Genomic DNA, 24,538 nt, shown 5'->3' on the forward strand with positions numbered 1-24,538 from the left:
AGTATGGTGCTCCCACAGTCCAACCCCCCACAGTATGGCGCTCCCACAGTCCACCCCCCCCCCACAGTATGGTGCTCCCACAGTCCCCCCACACAGTATGATGCTCACACAGTATGATGCTCCCACAGTCCCCCCACACAGTATGATGCTCACACAGTATGATGCTCCCACAGTCCCCCCACACAGTATGATGCTCACACAGTATGATGCTCCCACAGTCCCCCCACACAGTATGATGCTCCCACAGTCCCCCCACACAGTATGATGCTCCCACAGTCCCCCCACACAGTATGATGCTCCCACAGTCCCCCCGCACAGTATGATGCTCCCACAGTCCCCCCGCACAGTATGATGCTCCCACAGTCCCCCCGCACAGTATGATGCTCCCACAGTCCCCCCGCACAGTATGATGCTCCCACAGTCCCCCCGCACAGTATGATGCTCCCACAGTCCCCCCGCACAGTATGATGCTCCCACAGTCCCCCCGCACAGTATGATGCTCCCACAGTCCCCCCACACAGTATGATGCTCCCACAGTCCCCCCACACAGTATGATGCTCCCACAGTCCCCCCACACAGTATGTTGCTCCCACAGTTCCCCCCCCCCACACACACAGTATGGTGCTCCCACAGTCCAACCCCCCACAGTATGGCGCTCCCACAGTCCACCCCCCCCACACAGTATGATGCTCACACAGTATGATGCTCCCACAGTCCCCCCACACAGTATGATGCTCCCACAGTCCCCCCACACAGTATGATGCTCCCACAGTCCCCCCACACAGTATGTTGCTCCCACAGTTCCCCCCCCCCACACACACAGTATGGTGCTCCCACAGTCCAACCCCCCACAGTATGGCGCTCCCACAGTCCACCCCCCCCCCCACAGTATGGTGCTCCCACAGTCCCCCCACACAGTATGATGCTCACACAGTATGATGCTCCCACAGTCCCCCCACACAGTATGATGCTCCCACAGTCCCCCCACACAGTATGATGCTCCCACAGTCCCCCCACACAGTATGATGCTCCCACAGTCCCCCCGCACAGTATGATGCTCCCACAGTCCCCCCGCACAGTATGATGCTCCCACAGTCCCCCCGCACAGTATGATGCTCCCACAGTCCCCCCGCACAGTATGATGCTCCCACAGTCCCCCCGCACAGTATGATGCTCCCACAGTCCCCCCGCACAGTATGATGCTCCCACAGTCCCCCCGCACAGTATGATGCTCCCACAGTCCCCCCACACAGTATGATGCTCCCACAGTCCCCCCACACAGTATGATGCTCCCACAGTCCCCCCACACAGTATGATGCTCCCACAGTCCCCCCACACAGTATGATGCTCCCACAGTCCCCCCACACAGTATGATGCTCCCACAGTCCCCCCACACAGTATGATGCTCCCACAGTCCCCCCACACAGTATGATGCTCCCACAGTCCCCCCACACAGTATGATGCTCCCACAGTCCCCCCACACAGTATGATGCTCCCACAGTCCCCCCACACAGTATGATGCTCCCACAGTCCCCCCACACAGTATGATGCTCCCACAGTCCCCCCACACAGTATGATGCTCCCACAGTCCCCCCACACAGTATGATGCTCCCACAGTCCCCCCACACAGTATGATGCTCCCACAGTCCCCCCACACTGTATGATGCTCCCACAGTCCCCCCACACTGTATGATGCTCCCACAGTCCCCCCCACACTGTATGATGCTCCCACAGTCCCCCCCACACTGTATGATGCTCCCACAGTCCCCCCCACACTGTATGATGCTCCCACAGTCCCCCCCCACACTGTATGATGCTCCCACAGTCCCCCCCCACACTGTATGATGCTCCCACAGTCCCCCCCCACACTGTATGATGCTCCCACAGTCCCCCCCCACACTGTATGATGCTCCCACAGTCCCCCCCCACACTGTATGATGCTCCCACAGTCCCCCCCACACTGTATGATGCTCCCACAGTCCCCCCACACTGTATGATGCCGCTACAACCCCACCACATATAATATGATGTTGTGACTGTCTACCCACAGAGGATTACGTCCCAACTGTATGAAGGCCCCACAGCCCCCTACACACAATGTTATTTCACCACAGTATGTCTCCACAGTCTCCCTACACCGTATTATGTTCCCACAGTCACTCCACTCAGTATAATGCTTCCACAGCCCCCTACACATAGTATGATACCGCAGCAGTCTCCGTAAAGAGTATTATGTTCCCACCGTAAGATGGTCTCTCAGTCCCTCACACACAATATGATGTCCCCACAGCCCCCACACAGAGTATGATGTCGCCAGAGTCCAGCACACAGTATTATGTCCTGACTGTATGATGGCCCCACAGCCACTACACACAGTATGATTTCGCCACAGCCACCTCCACACAGTATCATGGCCCCTCTGCATCCCACACCCTGTATGTTAGCCCTCACAAAGTATGATGGACCCCACAGCCCCTCTTCCACACACAGTATGATGGCATCCACAGCCCCCACACAATATGATGCCCCCAACCACAGTTTCCCCCAACTACTGACTGACAAAAAAAAGAATAGAACTACTCACCCAGCCGCGTTCCCCCGATGCCCTGCTCCAGTCTGTACACTGCGTGAAATGAGGTTCCGGACAGCAGATACGATCTAGTGACATCACTGCGCCTGCTGTGCTGAGAACACATAAGCTGAATGGTGGAAGAGGTAACGGCTCATTGTTCCACCATTGTATTCAGCAGTATCTGCGAGTGATGTGGCCAGCAGGCCACTATTCCCAGCCCTTTGGTTGTCAGTGTCTTCAGTCTGGACAGGAACAGCTAAAGGGTCGGAAATGCACTTTGCACAGGTCTGGGCTGGGGGAATGATTTGCATTGGATTCTCTAAACTGGATACAATTGTAGCAAACCCCCAGCTGCAAGAAATATTAGGTTTGCACTGGTTTTCAGCCTTCGGACGTTATCATTCACTGATAACTTAGCAGCGATGTAAAAAATACACAACATAGAAAGTTGCGAAACTTTTCATCACTCACTTAAATTCAATTAAACTGCATTTATATAAAAGTGCACTATCCCTTTAAGCAAAAAATGATGCCAGAAATCTACTGATAAACTGAATTGACCTGAAAATCAGACATTTTCATTTTCCCTCTTGAGTGAAAATAAATGTAAACACGTGGACGGGGAGCAGGAACCTTCCTCTGTCCTCGGAAGGCCTGTGGCCTACATAAGAGACCTCTGTTCTTATTACACTGGATCTATGTGCTACCGGCCTGTCTGTCATCTACCAGAGAGCAATAACATCGCACGTCAGTCTCCGACCTTCTCTGAAGGAGCCTCAATATTTAGGATCCTGTGACCAAGCAGCGTCAATGGCGTCCTTTATACTCCGCAGTCTCTTAAACCGCCAACGCCACCAACTAATGACAGTCCAATATCACAAGTCTCCATTACACAAGGGCCTAGTGTGTAACTCGCCTGCTCATAGTTTAATAAAAATATATAGCTTTGACACTGTATAAATAAAGATGATTGCAAGGGGCACAGCGAGAGCGCACACTCGGCACGCATCGGGCCAGGACTAAATCACCAGTGTTTTTCAGGAATTCAGAACCAAAAAAAATGGTTCTAGTTGCGCGGTTAAAGCTGCATATGATTTTATGCATACGCGTGGCTTTTTGTCAGACTATCAGGAAAAGGCAGAAGGAACAAAATCAAACGTCACCCAACCTTAATGGGAAAAATACTTTGCCCTGTCATCTGGACTTCAACAGTAAAGTTCCAGGTTTAAGACCTTAGCAGGGTTGTCCGGCTCCGCTGACTCCATTGGGAGGCGAGTGGTACTGATGATGTTGGGTCTGCGGGTGCAATGTGTATCATGAACACGTCCTATTCTAATCTATACACCCGGTGCACGATACCTACCAAACAAGCACACGCCCTGGCCGCTATGTGCGACGTCAGCGCTGCTCACACAATCTGGAAGTGAACGGCACTTTACCCGGCTACAAGCCCTATTCTGTAAATGTTTTTTGGTCTGTACTGTGTGTGTGTATATATATATATACAGTACAGACCAAACGTTTGGACACACCTTCTCATTTAAAGATTTTTCAGTATTTTCATGACTATGAAAATTGTACATTCACACTGAAGGCATCAAAACTATGAATTAACACATGTGGAATTATATACTTAACAAAAAAGTGTGAAACAACTGAAAATATGTCTTATATTCTAGGTTCTTCAAAGTAGCCACCTTTTGCTTTGATGACTGCTTTGCACACTCTTGGCATTCTCTTGATGAGCTTCAAGAGGTAGTCACCGGAAATGGTTTTCACTTCACAGGTGTGCCCTGTCAGGTTTAATAAGTGGGATTTCTTGCCTTATAAATGGGGTTGGGACCATCAGTTGTGTTGTGCAGAAGTCTGGTGGATACACAGCTGATAGTCCTACTGAATAGACTGTTAGAATTTGTATTATGGCAAGAAAAAAGCAGCTAAGTAAAGAAAAACGAGTGGCAATCATTACTGTAAGAAATGAAGGTCAGTCAGTGCGAAAAATTGGGAAAACTTTGAAAGTGTCCCCAAGTGCAGTTGCAAAAACCATTAAGCGCTACAAAGAAACTCGCTCACATGAGGACTGCCCCAGAAAAGGAAGACCAAGAGTCGCCTTTGCTTCTGAGGATAAGTTTATCCGAGTCACCAGCCTCAGAAATCGCAGGTTAACAGCAGCTCAGATTAGAGACCAGGTCAATGCCACACAGAGTTCTAGCAGCAGACACATCTCTTCAACAACTGTTAAGAGGAGACTTTGTGCAGCAGGCCTTCATGGTAAAATAGCTGCTAGGAAACCACTGCTAAGGACAGGCAACAAGCAGAAGAGACTTGTTTGGGCTAAAGAACACAAGGAATGGACATCAGACCAGTGGAAATTTGTGCTTTGGTCTGATGAGTCCAAATTTGAGATCTTTGGTTCCAACCACCGTGTCTTTGTGCAACGCAGAAAAGGTGAATGGATGGACTCTACATGCCTGGTTCCCACCGTGAAGCATGGAGGAGGAGGTGTGATGGTGTGGGGGTGCTTTGCTGGTGACACTGTTGGGGATTTATTCAAAATTGAAGGCATACTGAACCAGCATGGCTACCACAGCATCTTGCATCGCCATGCTATTCTATCCGGTTTGCGTTTAGTTGGACCATCATTTATATTTCAACAGGACAATGACCCCAAACACACCTCCAGACTGAGTAAGGGCTATTTGACCAAGAAGGAGAGTGATGGGGTGCTACGCCAGATGACCTGGCCTCCACCAGTCACCAGACCTGAACCCAATCGAGATGGTTTGGGGTGAGCTGGACCGCAGAGTGAAGGCAAAAGGGCCAACAAGTGCTAAGCATCTCTGGGAACTCCTTCAAGATTGTTGGAAGACCATTTCCGGTGACTACCGCTTGAAGCTCATCAAGAGAATGCCAAGAGTGTGCAAAGCAGTCATCAAAGCAAAAGGTGGCTAATTTGAAGAACCTAGAATATAAGACATATTTTCAGTTGGTTCACACTTTTTTGTTAAGTATATAATTCCACATGTGTTAATTCATAGTTTTGATGCCTTCAGTGTGAATGTACAATTTTCATAGTCATGAAAATACAGAAAAATCTTTAAATGAGAAGGTGTGTCCAAACTTTTGGTCTGTACTGTGTGTGTGTGTGTGTGTGTGTGTGTGTGTGTGTGTGTGTGTGTGTGTGTGTGTGTGTGTGTGTGTGTGTGTGTGTGTGTATATATATATATATATATATATATATATATATATATATATATATATATATATATATATATATATATATATGTGTATATATATATATATATAGTGAAGGGGGTTTTCTGAAGCCGAATAAAAAAACAAAGCCCTTTAACCTTGACTTATTTGCTGAGCTTTCCAGTGACTCGTACCACTCATTCTCTCATGATTTTTCGCTAACTGTAGTCCTAAATCTGTCCAGGTGATGGGTGATCACTGTCAGGGCAAGATGACCATTTTCTCCACCTCCAAGAAAATCGGTCCGATTATGCTAATCACACTCTGATCAGAGTGTGATCCGATTTTCTCAGACATGGAGAGGAAAAAAAAGTTTCTCCGACTTCTCTAATGTCAGTCCATGAAAATCCGACTGCATTCGGATGTCATCAAAGTCCGGTCCAAGTTTTCTTTTTGTTTCAACGGACCCATAGAATTGAATGGGCGAGTGGCATCCGATTCTCGGAGGTAAATCGTGCATGTTGCAATTTTTTTCCGCGCCTGGCGAGTAAAAAGATCGGACATATGTTCAGCCCCATAGAATAGTATGAGGGAGTTTTGACGGATAGCACTTATCCGAGTTATACGGTCGTCTGCACAAGCTCTTGGTTTGGTTTCCCTAACTGCAGCAAGGAGAAGTTGAATGGAGCATCACTTAGCGCATGCACCCTACAGTTCTATAAAAGTATTTGGTGCTGACAAAGCCAATCGCTGCCCCCTGCAAACTTTGTATCTTCAGTGCAATAGACTTGAAATGGCGCAGCAAGATGCATTTGCGATGGGCCATTCCATTGAAATCCTGGCTTGGAACCAGGAGAGAACAAAGCACAAAAGTTACCAATTTTGGCAATGAATGAAGGTCACACACTGATCCAAAAGCTCACACCATTCGGGCAGGTGTAGACTACTGTAGATTCTCTCATCGGAGAGAATTTGGTCGATTGTGTAAATCACACTCTGATCAAACTCATTCTATCGAATGAGGAGAAGATGGAGAAAAAATGTCACCATCTTTTTCATTCTTTCAGTCCGTGATAATCCGATTGCACTCAATGTCATCCAAGTGCAGTCTGATGGTTTTTCACTAACTCATTGACATGCATAGTAGAGTGGGATCCAGATATCCAAAATCAGACCCCCTCCACACTTTCCCTTTTGCATCTTGCCCAATTTTGTTGCATGCAATTTTTTTTGGGGCTCAGTTTATTTTAAAACTGAATGTGAGGAATGGTCTCTAAAATCTGTTTTTGGGACCAAACTGTGATTGCAGAGATCATGTGTAGATTTAGATCACCACCAATATCAACATTTACCTCCTTCCGGACTGAAGAATTGCAAAAATGTGTAAACATTGATGGAGATGATTGTCCTGATACAAGGCCTCTATGACATCCCTGCACCTCAGAGAAGAGGACATGGTTTTATCTGCAGCCTTGGGCGAACACTTCTACTGATTGTACTGCGAGATAGAAAAATGATTTTACAAATTGTGTTTTAGAACCAATTCTCCAATATTACATTTATGTTATCGTATATGAATGTACAATTTCATGGTGAAAGCCACATGATGTGCTAGTCTTCTGCTTACTGTTGTATGTCATATGGACGGCGCACAGAAATCTCTCCGCACATTACATGTTTATTTTATGTGCATGAGTTAAGTCAATGGTAATTACTCGGAGGGCAGGTTACCTCATGCTACATAAATGTAAGGAGGGGCCTACATCCCGGCCATGTGCTGCGCTACCTCTTACCTAATCATCTCCATCATTGTTTACATTCTATGAGCGGGAGAAGGCTATCGTCCCAGAGAAAAAAGAACCGCCATACAGTGTTTGCTGGAGATTGCATGACAAAAAGATAGCGCCAACAGGATGGTTAATATGGCTGCTTACAAGGTCTGCGTGTAGGGCCTGCTTCACAAGTCTGCAATTCATAGTCTGTGTGTGGACCGTAATGCCCAGACTGCTGGAGATCTCCTGAACCAGACTCAACACTCATATATGCCTACAAAGCTATCAAGTCCTACATCGCGATCCTGAGTTACATCCTGTATTATACCCCAGAGCTGCACTCACTATTCTGCTGGTGGAGTCACTGTGTACATACATTACATTACTTATCCTGTACTGATCCTGAGTTACATCTTGTATTATACTCCAGAGCTACACTCACTATTCTGCTGGTACAGTCACTGTGTACATACATTACATTACTTATCCTGTACTGATCCTGAGTTACATCCTGTATTATACTCCAGAGCTACACTCACTATTCTGCTGGTGCAGTCACTGTGTCCATACATTACATTACTTATCCTGTACTGATCCTGAGTTACATCCTGTAATATACTCCAGAGCTGCACTGACTATGCTGCTGGTGCAGGCATTGTGTACATACATTACATTACTTATCCTGTACTGATCCTGAGTTACATCCTGTATTATACTCCAGAGCTGCACTCACTATTCTACTGGTGCAGTCACTGTGTACATACATTACATTACTTATCCTGTACTGATCCTGAGTTACATCCTGTATTATACTCCAGAGCTGCACTCACTATTCTGCTGGTGGAGTCACTGTGTACATACATTACATTACTTATCCTGTACTGATCCTGAGTTACATCCTGTATTATACTCCAGAGCTGCACTCACTATTCTGCTGGTGGGGTCACTGTGTACATACATTACATTACTTATCCTGTACTGATCCTGAGTTACATCCTGTATTATACTCCAGAGCTGCACTCACTATTCTGTTGGTGGAGTCACTGTGTATATTCATTACATTACTTATCCTGTACTGATCCTGAGTTACATCCTGTATTATACGCCAGAGCTGCACTCACTATTCTGCTGGTGGGGTCACTGTGTACATACATTATATTACTTATCCTGTACTGATCCTGAGTTACATCCAGTATTCTACTCCAGAGCTGCACTCACTATTCTGTTGGTGGAGTCACTGTGTATATTCATTACATTACTTATCCTGTACTGATCCTGAGTTACACTGTATTATACTCCAAAGCTGCACTCACTATTCTGCTGGTGCAGTCACTGTGTACATACATTACATTACATATCCTGTACTGATCCTGAGTTACATCCTGTATAATACTCCAGAGCTGCACTCACTATCCTGCTGGTGCAGTCACTGTGTACATACATTACATTACTTATCCTGTACTGATCCTGAGTTACATCCTGTATAATACTCCAGAGCTGCACTCACTATTCTGTTGGAGGAGTCACTGTGTACATACAATACATTACATATCCAGTACTGATCCTGATTTACATCCTGTATAATACTCCAGAGCTGCACTCACTATTCTGTTGGAGGAGTCACTGTGTACATACATTACATTACTTATCCTGTACTGATCCTGATTTACATCCTGTATTATACTCCAGAGCTGCACTCACTATTCTGCTGGTGGAGTCACTGTGTACATACATTACATTACTTATCCTGTACTGATCCTGAGTTACATCCTGTATTATACTCCAGAGCTGCACTCACTATTCTGCTGGTGCAGTCACTGTGTACATACATTACATTACTTATCCTGTACTGATCCTGAGTTACATCCTTTATTATACTCCAGAGCTGCACTCACTATTCTGCTGGTGGAGTCACTGTGTATATATATTACATTACTTATCCTGTACTGATCATGAGTTACATCCTGTATTATACTCCAGAGCTGCACTCACTATTCTGCTGGTGCAGTCACTGTGTACATACATTACATTACTTATCCTGTACTGATCCTGAGTTACATCCTGTATTATACCCCAGAGCTGCACTCACTATTCTGCTGGTGCAGTCACTGTGTACATACATTACATTACTTATCCTGCACTGATCCTGAGTTACATCCTGTATTATACCCCAGAGCTGCACTCACTATTCTGCTGGTGCAGTCACTGTGTACATACATTACATTACTTATCCTGTACTGATCCTGAGTTACATCCTGTATTATACTCCAGATCTGTACTCACTATTCTGCTGGTGCAGTCACTGTGTACATACATTACATTACTTATCTTGTACTGATCCTGAGTTACATCTTGTATTATACTCCAGAGCTGCATTCACTATTCTGCAGGTGCAGTCACTGTGTACATACATTACATTACTTATCCTGAACTGATCCTGAGTTACATCCTGTATTATACCCCAGAGCTGCACTCACTATTCTGCTGGTGCAGTCACTGTGTACATACATTACATTACTTATCCTGTACTGATCCTGAGTTACATCCTGTATTATACTCCAGAGCTGCACTCACTATCCTGCTGGTGCAGTCACTGTGTACATACATTACATTACTTATCCTGTACTGATCCTGAGTTACATCCTGTATTATACTCCAGAGCTGCACTCACTATTCTGCTGGTGGATTCACTGTGTACATACATTACATTACTTATCCTGTACTGATCCTGAGTTATTTCCTGTATTATACTCCAGAGCTGCACTTACTATTCTGCTGGTGCAGTCACTGTGTACATACATTACATTACTTATCCTGTACTGATCCTGAGTTACATCCTGTATTACACCCCAGAGCTGCACTCACTATTCTGCTGGTGAAGTCACTGTGTACATACATTACATTACTTATCCTGTACTGACCCTGAGTTACATCCTGTATTATACTCCAGAGCTGCACTCACTATTCTGCTGGTGGAGTCACTGTGTACATACATTACTTATCCTGTACTGATCCTGAGTTACATCCTGTATTATACTCCAGAGCTGCACTCACTATTCTGCTGGTGCAGTCACTGTGTACATACATTACTTATCCTGTACTGATCCTGAGTTACATCTTGTATTATACTCCAGAGCTGCATTCACTATTCTGCTGGTGCAGTCACTGTGTACATACATTACTTATCCTGTACTGATCCTGAGTTACATCTTGTATTATACTCCAGAGCTGCACTCACTATTCTGCTGGTGCAGTCACTGTGTACATACATTACATTACTTATCCGGTACTGATCCTGAGTTACATCCTGTATTATACTCCAGAGCTGCACTCACTATTCTGCTGGTGCAGTCACTGTGTACATACATTACATTACTTATCCTGTACTGATCCTGAGTTACATCCTGTATTATACTTCAGAGCAGCACTCACTATTCTGCTGGTGCAGTCACTGTGTACATACATTACATTACTTATCCTGTACTGATCCTGAGTTACATCCTGTATTATACTCCAGAGCTGCACTCACTATTCTGCTGGTGGAGTCACTGTGTACATACATTACTTATCCTGTACTGATCCTGAGTTACATCCTGTATTATACTCCAGAGCTGCACTCACTATTCTGCTGGTGCAGTCACTGTGTACATACATTACTTATCCTGTACTGATCCTGAGTTACATCTTGTATTATACTCCAGAGCTGCATTCACTATTCTGCTGGTGCAGTCACTGTGTACATACATTACTTATCCTGTACTGATCCTGAGTTACATCTTGTATTATACTCCAGAGCTGCACTCACTATTCTGCTGGTGCAGTCACTGTGTACATACATTACATTACTTATCCTGTACTGATCCTGAGTTACCTCCTGTATTATACTCCAGAGCTGTACTCACTATTCTGCTGGTGCAGTCACTGTGTACATACATTACATTACTTATCCTGTACTGATCCTGAGTTACATCCTGTATTATACTCCAGAGCTGCACTCACTATTCTGCTGGTGCAGTCACTGTGTACATACATTACATTACTTATCCTGTACTGATCCTGAGTTACATCTTGTATTATACTCCAGAGCTGCACTCACTATTCTGCTGGTGGAGTCACTGTGTACATACATTACTTATCCTGTACTGATCCTGAGTTACATCCTGTATTATACTCCAGTACTGTACTCACAGTGCTATAGGTCATCATAATAAACTGTCTACAAGCTTACAGTGCTTTACATATAGATCACACTTGGTAAATCACCAGAGCAGGCACCCTGCAGATAAAGAATGAGGAAATGCTGGGAGATTTGATCTCAGAAGCCCACAAGATTAGGAATGCAGCCCTGGACTACAATACAAATTAAAACCTAAGTAATGTCATATATTTACAGTTGTTATTTAGATTCTCTATATGTGAACAGCGGACTCGATCTATATGTGTTGCAATGACGTAATATTTTTTTTTTTTGCTTGAAATTGTTTTTCTACTTTGTCAGTAAAGTCAGGGACTTTTAACCCGCTCTTTGCTCACTTCAACAAAGCATCCTCTTTCCTCTGGCAAAATTCTTGACGCTTCAGTCATAGGAAGGGGTTAACAGACATCGCATTTCATTAGTAACTGAACCTTCCTCTACTAATTTGCAGTTTCCTTGTTAAATCTGTATTATTCCGTGAACTTTCTAATGGCGAAAAAAACGCCCGCTGCTACTCCATTGCTTGCTGCATTGTCTAATAACCAGGGGTATAACTGTAATAAGCACAGGGGGTTGCAATCAAATCTGGGCCCTGGAGACTAGTGGGGCCCTAAAGCTCCCTTTGGTCCATATGAAAAGACTATTACTATTAGGGTTCGAGCACACAACCAAATTTCTCGGACGAGTCCTATCTGTGGTTTTCATTGACAACGCTCGTACCTGTGATATTCTATGGGTCTGTGCACATTTTAAGTTTTTTTCCTCGGACCGAGTGGTCAGCGGAAAAAAAAATCGGAGACATGTCCCATTTCGATTCAAGTGTCGGATCAAAATCTGCAATGCAAGTCTATGGGTCTGTGAAAAAAAAAATTGTTTGACACCTTAGTGCGGTCTGATTTTCATGGACTGACAGAATAGACAAAGTGGAGAAACTTTTTTTTTTCTTTCCACATTCGAGAAAAACGGATGCCACTCTGATCCAACTGTGATCAGAGTAATCGGACTGTTGAGAAAACGGTCGTGTGAGCCTACCCTTTAAAGGGGTTGTCCGGCCTTGGGGTACAAGTCTTCAGTCTCTATATGACTGCAGACTTGTGAATCCTCACAGTGCGCATTGTCAGGATTTTCCGGTGCTGGAAGCGGGCGCATGGCCGCAAGTATGTTATTTGCATACTCCTGGCCACATTCTGACTAGACCTATCACTGTACTGACCAAAGCAGCCCCCATCTAGTCGGCATGTGACGTATATATGCAAATGTCACTCCCGGTGGCACTGGAGAATCCTGACTGTGTGCTGTGAGGACTCACAAGTCTGCAGTCACATAGAGTGACTGCAGACGTGTACCCCAAAGCCTGACAACCCCTTGACCGCAAGTATGTTATTTACATATATACAGTTACAAGCCGACTAGATGAACGCTGCTTCGCTCAGTACAAGTGATCAGTCTAGTCAGAATGTGGCCAGGAGAATGCAAATAACATACTTGTGGTCATGCGCCTGCTTCTGGTACTGGAGAATCCTGACAGTGCGAACTCTGAGGATTCACAAGTCTGCAGTCACATAGAGTGACTGCAGACATGTACCCCATGGCTGGACAACCCCTTTAATGACCTACGATAGTTGCGAGATTTTGCATTGGAGCTCATGAACTTCAAGTTGCGCCAATGCTAATGACTCTTAAATAAATCCTAGAATTTGAGAATCCCTTTATTGCTTAAATGGCAGTTCCATCCTCTATTGCAATTGGCAAGGTAGTTCAGCAGGGCCATGGTGGATGCAATGATAATGAAGTGCCCCTTAGTTAAAGGAAGCGATGGGGAATCATTAAGTCCCATTTTCATTTTGGGGGCTTAATCAGCATACAGAACCTTCTGCTTTCTCCGTTCATCGTAATGGCGGGGTATACCCAAAAGGGCAGTCGGATGCAATAAAATTAACTCCTCCACCTCTGCCCTCGTCATAGCAATACTTTGAATTGCAGCACCTGGGAGTTTCTTTGCACAGGGGAATTAATACTGAGTCATCAAGAGGATTGCATAACATGTACATTAAGTAGAAAGTCCCTAGAAGACAAGGGAACTTCAGAAAATGCTCCTCTGCTACTGTCAGTGAATGGAACATCCTGTACAAGCCAGACTTCCCCTATCAGGGCTGGATATAATTGTATTCAGAATAGTCTACACTGGATAGAAATCTTTCCTCGCAGCTTGTTAAAATGTGTCATTTTGCAGCCTGTGACCTAAGACTATACATTAGCATCATTTTACCTTCTTCTATCCTAAACCTCAGACAGAAGGCCAGACAGGTACAGGCTGTTTAGCTCACAAAAGATATATAGACTGGATACAACTGCAGCAAACCCTCAGCTGCGAATATTGAAGGGTTAGGCTCCTTTAACATTGCGTTCCTGTCCACGTTCATCGGCCCTGTCGTGGCTTGCATCCGAACTCTCTGCAAAACGGGATCTGGACGTATGCGCCGATGAGGTCATGGACGATAATGGTGCCAAGTCAATGTGTGCTCTGTGGTGCATCATTTTCGGGTGTATACGCCTACTGAAGTCGGACACCCAGGCGTAGTAGATTGTGTCTGAGTGTCCGCCTCGAGAAGTCATATACGCCTGGCCCGAAAATGAAGCACGTCAGAGCGCACGTTGACTCCGTCGGCACCATTATAATTTATTGGCCCGTTGGCGCATATGTCCAAATCCATTTTGAGGGGGGTTCGGATGCAAGCCACGATGGGTCCAACAAACGTGGACTAGACCACAATGTGAAAGGAATTGGTAAGAATTGATTTGCAGGACCTGGTCCATTGACAGTGGTCTGTGACTGCTGAATTTGAGCAGTGTCAACCACCTCTTACCTGACTTCATCCGCGGCTCTTCTTTTGAACTTCGGTTTGGCGTGACGTCACATGTGCGTCATACCACGACGATGACATCACGCCAGGCCGGCTAATCAAAAGAAGGGCTCCGGATGTTGTCAGGCAAGAGGCGGTTTTCACAGCTCCCATCCAGCCATTACGGACCACTGTCGGGGCCACTGGACCAACTCATGCAAATCAATTCGTAACAACTCTATTCCCAAAAAAATAAGGATAGGGGATAACTTGTTTAACGTTAGGGGTCTGCGATCCCAAGATTGGCACCCTTGAACCCTCAAGAATAAGGCTCTTCAGCCTGGACTTGAATGGAGCAAAGATGTGCATGCTCAACCTCCACTCCTTTCATTGTGTATGGGATTGTAGGAGAAAGCGGAGAGCTGTACTTGGATATTTCCAGCAGTCTCATTGACGATGAATGAAAAGGAGGTCGAGCGTGCACATCTTCGATCCATTCAAGACTGATATCAGGCTCACTGGGAATCCCAGTGGTTAGACTATCCTACGGATAAGAAGATACGGGGTTTTTTTGTTTTGTTTTTGGGGGGGAGAGGGGGGTATAACCCATTTAGGCCCCCGTATACATTAGAATGAAAGTTGACGAAACTCCCAGATTTCGGCAGGACCAGGCAAACATCTGATATGTAGGGGTCCCTCAGACTCCTCTGTCAGGAGGAGAGAGGAATCGGGTGGTTTGAATATCAACACCGGATTTGTTAGATATCAGTAGAGAAAATCCAGAGATGTTTGGCAGCGACATTTTCCTCTTTCCCCATGGAAAACACACTAAAGGGAACCTGACAGCGGATCCATACTGCCGGATCCAAGGGCGGCGTGTATCAGACCGTGGTTGCATGCATGTTTAACTGTTTAACTCTGGAAAAACATACTTTAAAAGCTGCCGGGGTCCGAGCCGCATGGGAGACTAGTTGGACAGGCGGGTCCCCAGTGGCATCTCACTGCCCGCTGCCAGTGATTGGCAGGTCTCTTCCTGCGGGTGCTTGACCTGTCACTCAAGGGCAGTAGGCGAGGAGAAGATGACGGGGACCCACCTGTCTGACAAGTCAAACACGCACCTCGGTCCCCGGTGGTTTTTAAACTATGTATTATGCTGCAGCGTTTCAGATTTAAACATAGTTATATGAAAAAGTTTGGGCACCCCTATTAATCTTAAGCTTAATGTTTTATAAAAATTGGTGTTTTTGCAACAGCTATTTCAGTTTGATCTATGTAATAACTGTTGGACACAGTAATCTTTCTGCCTTGAAATGAGGTTTATTGTACTAACAGAAAATGTGCAATCTGCATTCAAACAAAATTTGACAGGTGCATAAGTATGGGCACCTCACCAGAAAAGTGACATTAATATTTAGTAGATCCTCCTTTTGCAAAAATAACAGCCTCTAGTCGCTTCCTGTAGCTTTTAATGAGTTCCTGGATCCTGGATGAAGGTATTTTTGACCATTCCTCTTTACAAAACAATTCCAGTTCAGTTAAGTTTGATGGTCGCCGAGCATGGACAGCCCTCTTCAAATGATCCCACAGATGTTCAATGATATTCAGGTCTGGGAACTGGGATGGCCATTCCAGAACATTGTAATTGTTCCTCTACATGAATGCCTGAGTAGATTTGGAGCGGTGTTTTGGATCATTGTCTTGCTGAAAGATCCATCCCCTGCGTAACTTCAACTTTGTCACTGATTCTTGAACATTATTGTCAAGAATCTGCTGATACTGAGTGGAATCCATGCGTCCCTCAACTTTAACAAGATTCCCGGTGCCGGCATTGGCCACACAGCCACAAAGCATGATGGAACCTCCACCAAATTTTACTGTGGGTAGCAAGTGTTTTTCTTCGAATGCTGTGTTTTTTTGCCGCCATGCATAACGCCTTTTTGTATGACCAAACAACTCAATCTTGGTTTCATCAGTCCACAGGACCTTCTTCCAAAAAGAAATTGGCTTCTCCAAATGTGCTTTTGCATACCTCAGCCGACTCTGTTTGTGGCGTGCTTGCAGAAACGGCTTCTTTCGCATCACTCTCCCATACAGCTTCTCCTTGTGCAAAGTGTGTTGTATAGTTGACCAATGCACAGTGACACCATCTGCAGCAAGTTGATGCTGCAGCTCTCTGGAGGTGGTCTGAGGATTGTCCTTAACTGATCTCACCATTCTTCTTCTCTGCCTTTCTGATGTTTTTCTTGACCTGCCACTTCTGGCCTTAACAAGAACTGTCCCTGTGTTCTTCCATTTCCTTACTATGTTCCTCACAGTGGAAACTGACAGGTTAAATCTCTGAGACAGCTTTTTGTATCCTTCCCCTGAACAACTATGTTGAATAATCTTTGTTTTCAGATCATTTGACAGTTGTTTTGAGGAGCCCATGATGCCACTCTTCAGAGGAGATTCAAACAGGAGAACAACTTGCAAGTGTCCACTTTAAGTAGCTTTTCTCATGATTGCATACACCTGGCTATGAAGTTCAAAGCTCAATGAGGTTACAAAACCAAAAAAAGTGCTTTAGTAAGTCAGTAAAAAGTAGGTAGGAGTATTTAAAACAAGAAAATGATAAGGGTGCCCATACTTATGCACCTGTCAAATTTAGTTTGAATGCAGATTGCACATTTTCTGTTAGTACAATAAACCTCATTTCAAGGCAGAAACATTACTGTGTCCAACAGTTATTACATATATCAAACTGAAATAGCTGTTGCAAAAACACCAATTTTTATAAAACATTAAGCTTAAGATTAATAGGGGTGCCCAAACTTTTTCATATAACTATATATGGCGGAAATCATGCCGCCACGATCTAACTATGTAATGCTGCGGCATAAAACATGGTTTAAAAACTGAGCCGCACGGAAGACTAGTCGGACAGGCAGGTCCCTGGCAGCTTCTCCCCACTTGCTGCCCTTGAGCTTAGAGGTCTCTCTGTACAAGCGCACACAGGAAGAGACTTGTCAATCACTGGCAGTGGGCAGGAGATTCCACTGGGGACCCGCCTGTCCGACTAGTCTCCTGTACAGCTCGGTCCCCGACAGCTTTTAAAGTATGTTTTTTAGAGTTAAACATATATGCATCCACGTTCTGATGCACGCTGCCCATTGATCGGCAGCATGATCCGCTGTCAGGTTCCCTGTAAAACCTGGCCGATAGGGAAGAGCGCTGTTTGCCAAATGAATGTGTCTGGCTAGCTTTGGATGTGTCAATGAGAATTCTCCCATTGATTGTGAGCAAGCAGAGAACTTAATAGATGCAAAATACAGTACAGGCTTACAGAAGATTTCACCATGAGGGGTATAATATGAGACCACTGCATGCAGAGCAATTCCCTGCTGTTTTCTGCTGTGGTATCAGACCGCCAATTATATATGTGATTGCAGTAACATATCCGTATAGGTTCACTCGCCATCCTGTGCCCCCGACATCACCGTAGGCCGCGCCACGTGATATTTATATAATATAAGTCATGTCCTCTCATGTACAGAGCCAGCTCATACTAATAACTCCTGCCAGGACAAAAAGAGCTGAGCACGCTGGGGCCTCGGGGCCATTCAGTTCCAGAGTTCATTCCTTGTCAGCGCGGCACAGGTCACCCTGCACCCTCTCCAGGCTGGTATCACAGGCAATGCCAGGTATATATGCCACAGACACAGCGGTTGTGTCAGATGTGGCTCATGTGACTCACTGACTAAGACTGCATGTACAACAATTCCCTAATATTCTTCTGTCATCCTAATAAGAGCCATGTGATATTACTCGCCACCCGTGCCCATCTCCACCACCAGCATACAGGCTGGCGATTGTCCAGTCCATGCATACTAATGTGTATTGAACAGATTTCCCATCTATAGGACACTGAGCGCCGCACACTGGCGGACACAGACAAAAAAGGGCCCCTGTGTAAAACAATATATGGGCCATTTGCAGCTCAAGAGCTCCTAAAAATGCAAAATTGCACCCGCATTGGAGGTAGTAGTGGCCCCCTTACCTCTTGGGCCCCTGTGCGGCCGCACAGGTTGCACCAATGATATGTCCGCATATAGGTGCAAACTGATTATCTTATGTGTAGGGGGAACGTCACACACCCCCACCCCCGATATATGATGTCCATCGAAAGAAGGATTAGGCATGTTCAGCGTCAATGGCCAAAACTTTTGCAGTGAAAGAAAACACATGCATGCTCGGCCAAACTGAGAGTGCATGTGTATAGGGTCCAGAGGACAAACCAGCCAACAGGTACTGAAGGTGTACAATTGTCCATATGCCAGAAAAAGCCCCCAGCATAATATCCAGGGCACCATTAACCTGTCAGGTTGGCATACTTTTTTTTTTTAACCCTTTACGAAAAAGGCAGCAAAGTTCTATTTCACCTGAAGTTTTATTACACCCCTAGCGTCACTTTATATAACAACGCACACTAGGCGGCATCCATATTTTTTTGGGGGGGTGTGGACCTTTGTATAAGAAAGGGAAATCTGTGCATAGCAACCTAAATCCAGTTCTATTTCTTTTTCTCAACTATGTATTAAAGGGACAGTCCTTTTGGATTAATCCATTTTATGCTTTTCCCAATGGAGTCACAACATTTACGGTATCTGACAGTGTCCTAATACAGAAAGCCGCCACCACCACAACAAAAAAGCGGAACCCTGTGCGGATAACATTTTTCACCATATGCCTATATGTCTCCGCTTTCTGTCTGAATTAGGGCTCAATCAGATGTCAGTAATTTTTCTCATACGAGAAAACTTAGTATTTTTTTTTTCCAGAATTTGGTCGGTCTTCGTTTTTACCATCCGAGTTTGGTCCAAGTTTCATCAGTTTTTCTCGGATGAGAAGCAAACCAAGTTAAAGTAAGTTCCTCTATCTTTTCCTATTTAGCTGTCCGTGTCTCATGTCATCCATTTTTTTTTCACGGACCCCTAGACTTGCACTGCCGATTTTAATCCGACACTGGGGTCAATATCAAACATGTCTCCATGATTTTTCGGTCCGTTAAAAATCACGGACGTGCAAACAGCCCCATAGACTTTCATAGATACGAGTGTTATCCGGGAAAAACATTAGATAGCACTTATAAGGAGAAAAACTGACTTGTGAATGAGGTCTTAGGCTATGTTCACACATTCTGTTTTTGCTGCATTTTCTGTATGCCAATTAAAAGCTGCTTTTTACACTACCAGCAAAACCTATGCGATTCCAGAAATCTCATGCATACAATTGTTTTTTGTTTTTTTTTATTCTTTTAATTGTAAAACTGCAGGATGTCAATTCTTTCAGCGTTTTTGCATCATAGAAAGCAATGAGAAAATGCAAAAAAAGCTGCAAAAAAAGCAACCATGCATATACGGTAATCTGCAGCAAAACTCTCTTTTTGTAAGCAGCTTTTTTACTGCCAAGACAGCAGGAAAAAAAATGCAAAAAAAGCAACATGTGAACATAGCCTTGTAGGCCACATGCGCATGGTCAGTATTTGGTGAGTTTTTTACCTCAGTATTTGTAGCCAAAACCAGGAGTGGAACAATCAGAGGAAAAGTATAATAGAAACACGTCAGCACTTCTGTATTTATCACCCACTCCTGGTTTTGGCTTATAAATACTGAGGTAAAAAACTCACCAAATACTGATAGTGTGACCGTGGCCTAAAGGCGATTCCCCCCAGACTCATTGATGTGGATGATTTACCATGAATATTCTATAATTGAAATGCAGGAAAATTCCACTAATCCAGCATTCGATGATAAAGACATCATGGTAATCTGTTATAAATTCCTATCATTTTGTATCCCATAATTGTATATAATTATTGCAGCCAATGCACCCATTTTTTTTGTGTGTGTGGGGGAGGGTGGGTTTGTAAATGATCGCCTCATTGTCATAGATGTAAAGAAAAGCCGATGGAGGAGGTATATGCCCCACTCCGGATCATGACTCCTCCGTCCATATGTGCCGTTAAGTGTCATTACAGATCCTGTTCATCTGTAGTGACAGATGGCTGATTCCCAGAGGGGACCTGCTGTAACCGTCATCCACACTGACTAGTTATGGTTCATCACCATGGAGAAAGTTCTACATCAGGACAACCAGCAACCATCACCCTCATCATCCCAGATTACCTGCATGTAATGTTAATGAACGTGGGGGAGGGATGATCCCTATACTGTGGCTTGCCCTGTAGGATCGGACAGGTAAAACACCACCTGCCCCATCCTTGTTTTTCCCATCCGGATACATATTGCTTCATTGCTTTAGTATATTTGCTTCAGACTGGATACAATTGTAGCAAACACTCCAAATCTGTACAACTGGATGCAAACAAGAATGTTTCTATTCACTGACACCAAGCAGAGCTATATGATACAGTAAAAAAAGATGGGTTGATGTATAAAAAAAAAAGTCATTTCATCCCCACAATTTCCCAGAGGAGCATGCATGGCTTATAAATCTCACTCTGACATGCCAGGGTTGGCTTGTCACTCTTCACTAGGAGAAACGTAACCCTTTAGTCCCCACGAGTGCAACCTTGGGCATAAATCTCAGTCACGTACAGGTATGGGTCCTCACGTAGCAGAGGGGCCACAATTACAGTGTATGGGCCTTCGCACAGTAATGTCTATAATGGGGCACACGCAGGGACGTAACTAGAATAAGTCGCACCCGGGCCCTTGAGCCTAAAGGGGCCCAAAAGGAACATATGGCCCACATGAGAAAAACAATATTTTACAGACCAGTGATATTTAGGGACCCTGTTGGAAATTTTCCATGAACTTCAAGTTACACCACTGGGCACAAGTGATGGGTTCACACATTATTAGCTGCTCAAACAAATGGGGTTATCTAAGCTGGACACCTTCATTTAGGATACGGCTACACACGGCACCTTATGGTCGCGCCATATAAGTAAGTAGTATCGCGCCACTACATCACAACAAATGAGAGTGAATGTGGTCGTGTTGCGATCCGTAATACGCAGTGTGTGTGACCACTTTCACAATCATTAATTGCGATACTTACAATCTGAACCTGTATATCCCTATCCCTAGGTACAGTATATCCCTATTTACAGTATATCCCTATCCCTACGTACAGTATATCCCTATGCCATCCCGAAGTGCGAAATGACAAACACAACTCTGCTACATCTTTTATGCGCTTAAAAATACAAACTTTCTACACACTGTTTAGAAACTATGAGAGAGTCCTGGACTCTTTCTCTTCAGCCACTCAGCTTTCCTAGAGTCCTGAATGGCACGTGTGCTTTGTGGAGCAGCCATGCAGAACCGTACAGGGAAACTTTCAGCTGTTATGGCAGCCATATCGGTTGTCACCCAGCTTTCCCAGAACCTGATAACGAGATGAAACCAGAGCATTTATTTTGGTGGGAAATGCAGTTTCTTTCATGAATGAAGAATAAACAGACAGATATATATCTGCGAAAAGGGTGACGGAACTGATAATTTACCTTTTTTTCCCCATCATTATTCCTAAATGTCTCCGTACAGATCACAACCCCTAATACCGCATAAATCACAACTCTGCTGCCACTCAAAGGACTTATTGTGACAACTTTAACCCCTTCCTACCAGTTACTGGTAACAGCCAGAGAGATCCCATAAGTAAATACGGTACCTACCACAAAGACCCTCCAACAGAATGGGCATAGAGGCCACCCCCCTTTCCCCAACAATGAGGGGCAGTCATTTGGATGCGGGCCTTTGTGTCCCCTTGAACACACACACAATCCAGAGCACAGAGATGGGATCCAGGCGGTGCCTACCAGCCAACTACTCCCATCGTTGTATCCGCTGCAGTGCTGACACAACTCGCGTGTGCGGTGCCATGCAACCCGTTCACTATACATAATTCATATATAACCATTATATAGCACCAACATATTCCACAGCACCGTACAATCCTCCAGAAGGCTGCAAGAGCCTAAAGAAAGGAACAACAGGGAAGAATGAAACGTTGACCCCCTCAGTGCACTCACCTCCAAAATCCCTAATCCTAATCCCAAAAAATAAAGGGTTGAGGCGTGCAGAGCCAGGAGTGGTAGAAGGGTGCGGAGCCCGTACAGCGCAGTTCTGCAGATCTCCCCAGTGTGTGTCTGACTGTACCAACACTCACATAAAGAGCTGCAGCACAATGCAGACCACTCCTACCCTCCACAAAGCCAAACCCATCCTCTCCAAAGCCAAGCCCCCTCCCCGACAAGCACTTTCTAGAGTTAAAGGAGTTGCTCTACTCCGCTCTCCGGAAAACAAATGCAAAAGAACAAAAACTACCAAACTAAACTATTGCATCGAAACTGATTGTCTCCAATGATCCGGCTGCAATGTGAACGGATCAGTTTGAAATAGACTAAACCTTAGCCGATATGGCCTAACTGTGCCGTGCAGGCTTTGCAACCTTTTTTGATCCAAGGGCCACATTGTCATACTGAAATAATCTGGGGGCCACATAAAAAAATACAGGGGTATTCTCTACTGTGACATTAGTAGTGGCATATTGGAAGTATATACCATAAATGTCTGATCGGTACAAATTCTACTTGCAGGACTCTGATCTTCAAAAATCAGGCCTCTCATGAGTTTTTTGATGAGGATTTAGAAATAGATTCTGCCAGGAGCGGACACTGACAGCTTTGGGCCCCTGTGCAAGAAATGTGTTTGGTCTCCCTCCCTTCTTGGCAACCAAGCTATAAATACATATATATCTATTATTTATTTATTTTACTCACCTATATAGCGCCATCATATTCCACAGCTCTTTACAGACATTATAATTACTGTTCCCATTGGGGCTCAGAATCTAAATTCCCTATCAGTAAACCCACGCAAACAAGGGGAGAACATACAAACTCCTTGCAGATGTTGTCCTTGAGCCACTGTGCTGCCCTGCTACATAGTCTTTTGTTATGTATATTACCATTCCTTATTACACATTGCCCTCTCTTGTTATGTACAGCGCCGTCACTTACATATTGGATCCTCTTGTTAGTTTTGTTATGTATACTGTCCTGTTCTTTATTACATACTGTCCTCTCTTGTTAGATATGTAATGAAATGACTGCTGATGGAGCATGGGAAAGTTTCTTTTCTGATGGAGACGGCTGATGGACTTGTCTCCTGGTCAGATGCTGCTCCACCTGCAGTCATTTTATATCTATCAAGAGAGGACTATGTAATAAAAAGAGGGCTATGTGAATAACAAAAATAATGAGAATATGCTATATAAGGGATGGTGCTATATATAGCAAGATAATACTATATAGTAATGGGACAGCACTGTACATAACAGAGGATGCTATATAGTAAGTTACCACCCCATACATAACTAGAGAGGATGGTACATAATAAGGGAGACCCTTTCTGTAATAATGTCCCCCATACTGGGCCCCTTCCTGGGATAATGTCTCCCAACCTGACATCATTCTTGGCATAATGTCCCCCATCCTGGTCCCTTTCCAGGTATAATGTGCCCCTTCCCGTTATAATGTCCCCCAATCTGTTATGTATGCTCCGGATCCCATCCTGGTATAATGTCCCATATCCTAGTTTAATATGCCTCATCCTGATATTAATGTGCCCTATCCAGGTATATATGTCCCCCATCCTGGTATAATGTGCCTCAACCAGGTAGATATGTCACCATCCTGGTATATATGTCCCCCATCCTGGTATATATGTCCCCCATCCTGGTATATTGTCCCCCATGCTGGTATAATGTCCCACATCCTGGTATAATGTCCCCCATCCAAGTATATACTGTATGTCCCCCATCCAGGTATGTATGTCCCCCATCCAGGTATGTATGTCCCCCATCCAGGTATGTATGTCCCCCATCCAGGTATGTATGTCCCCCATCCAGGTATGATGTGCCCCATCCTGGTATAATGTGCCCAATCCAGGTA

At 44.7% G+C, this 24,538-nt stretch overlaps 1 protein-coding gene across 1 annotated transcript in view; it reads right to left on the bottom strand.

Annotated features, from left to right (window-relative positions):
* The window catches only part of CDC42EP4 (CDC42 effector protein 4), a 35,223-nt gene extending 12,450 nt beyond the window's left edge, over positions 1 to 22,773 (bottom strand). Inside the window, exon 1 of the mRNA XM_073682546.1 lies at positions 22,616 to 22,773. The gene's annotated coding sequence lies outside the window, so the exon portion shown is untranslated. The remainder of the gene's footprint in view (positions 1 to 22,615) is intronic.
* Positions 22,774 to 24,538: the final 1,765 nt, after the last annotated feature.

This window comes from Phyllobates terribilis, unplaced genomic scaffold (assembly GCF_046119375.1).
Source record: "Phyllobates terribilis strain yellow unplaced genomic scaffold, ASM4611937v1 Scaffold_5__5_contigs__length_657084704, whole genome shotgun sequence".
NCBI lineage: Eukaryota > Metazoa > Chordata > Amphibia > Anura > Dendrobatidae > Phyllobates > Phyllobates terribilis.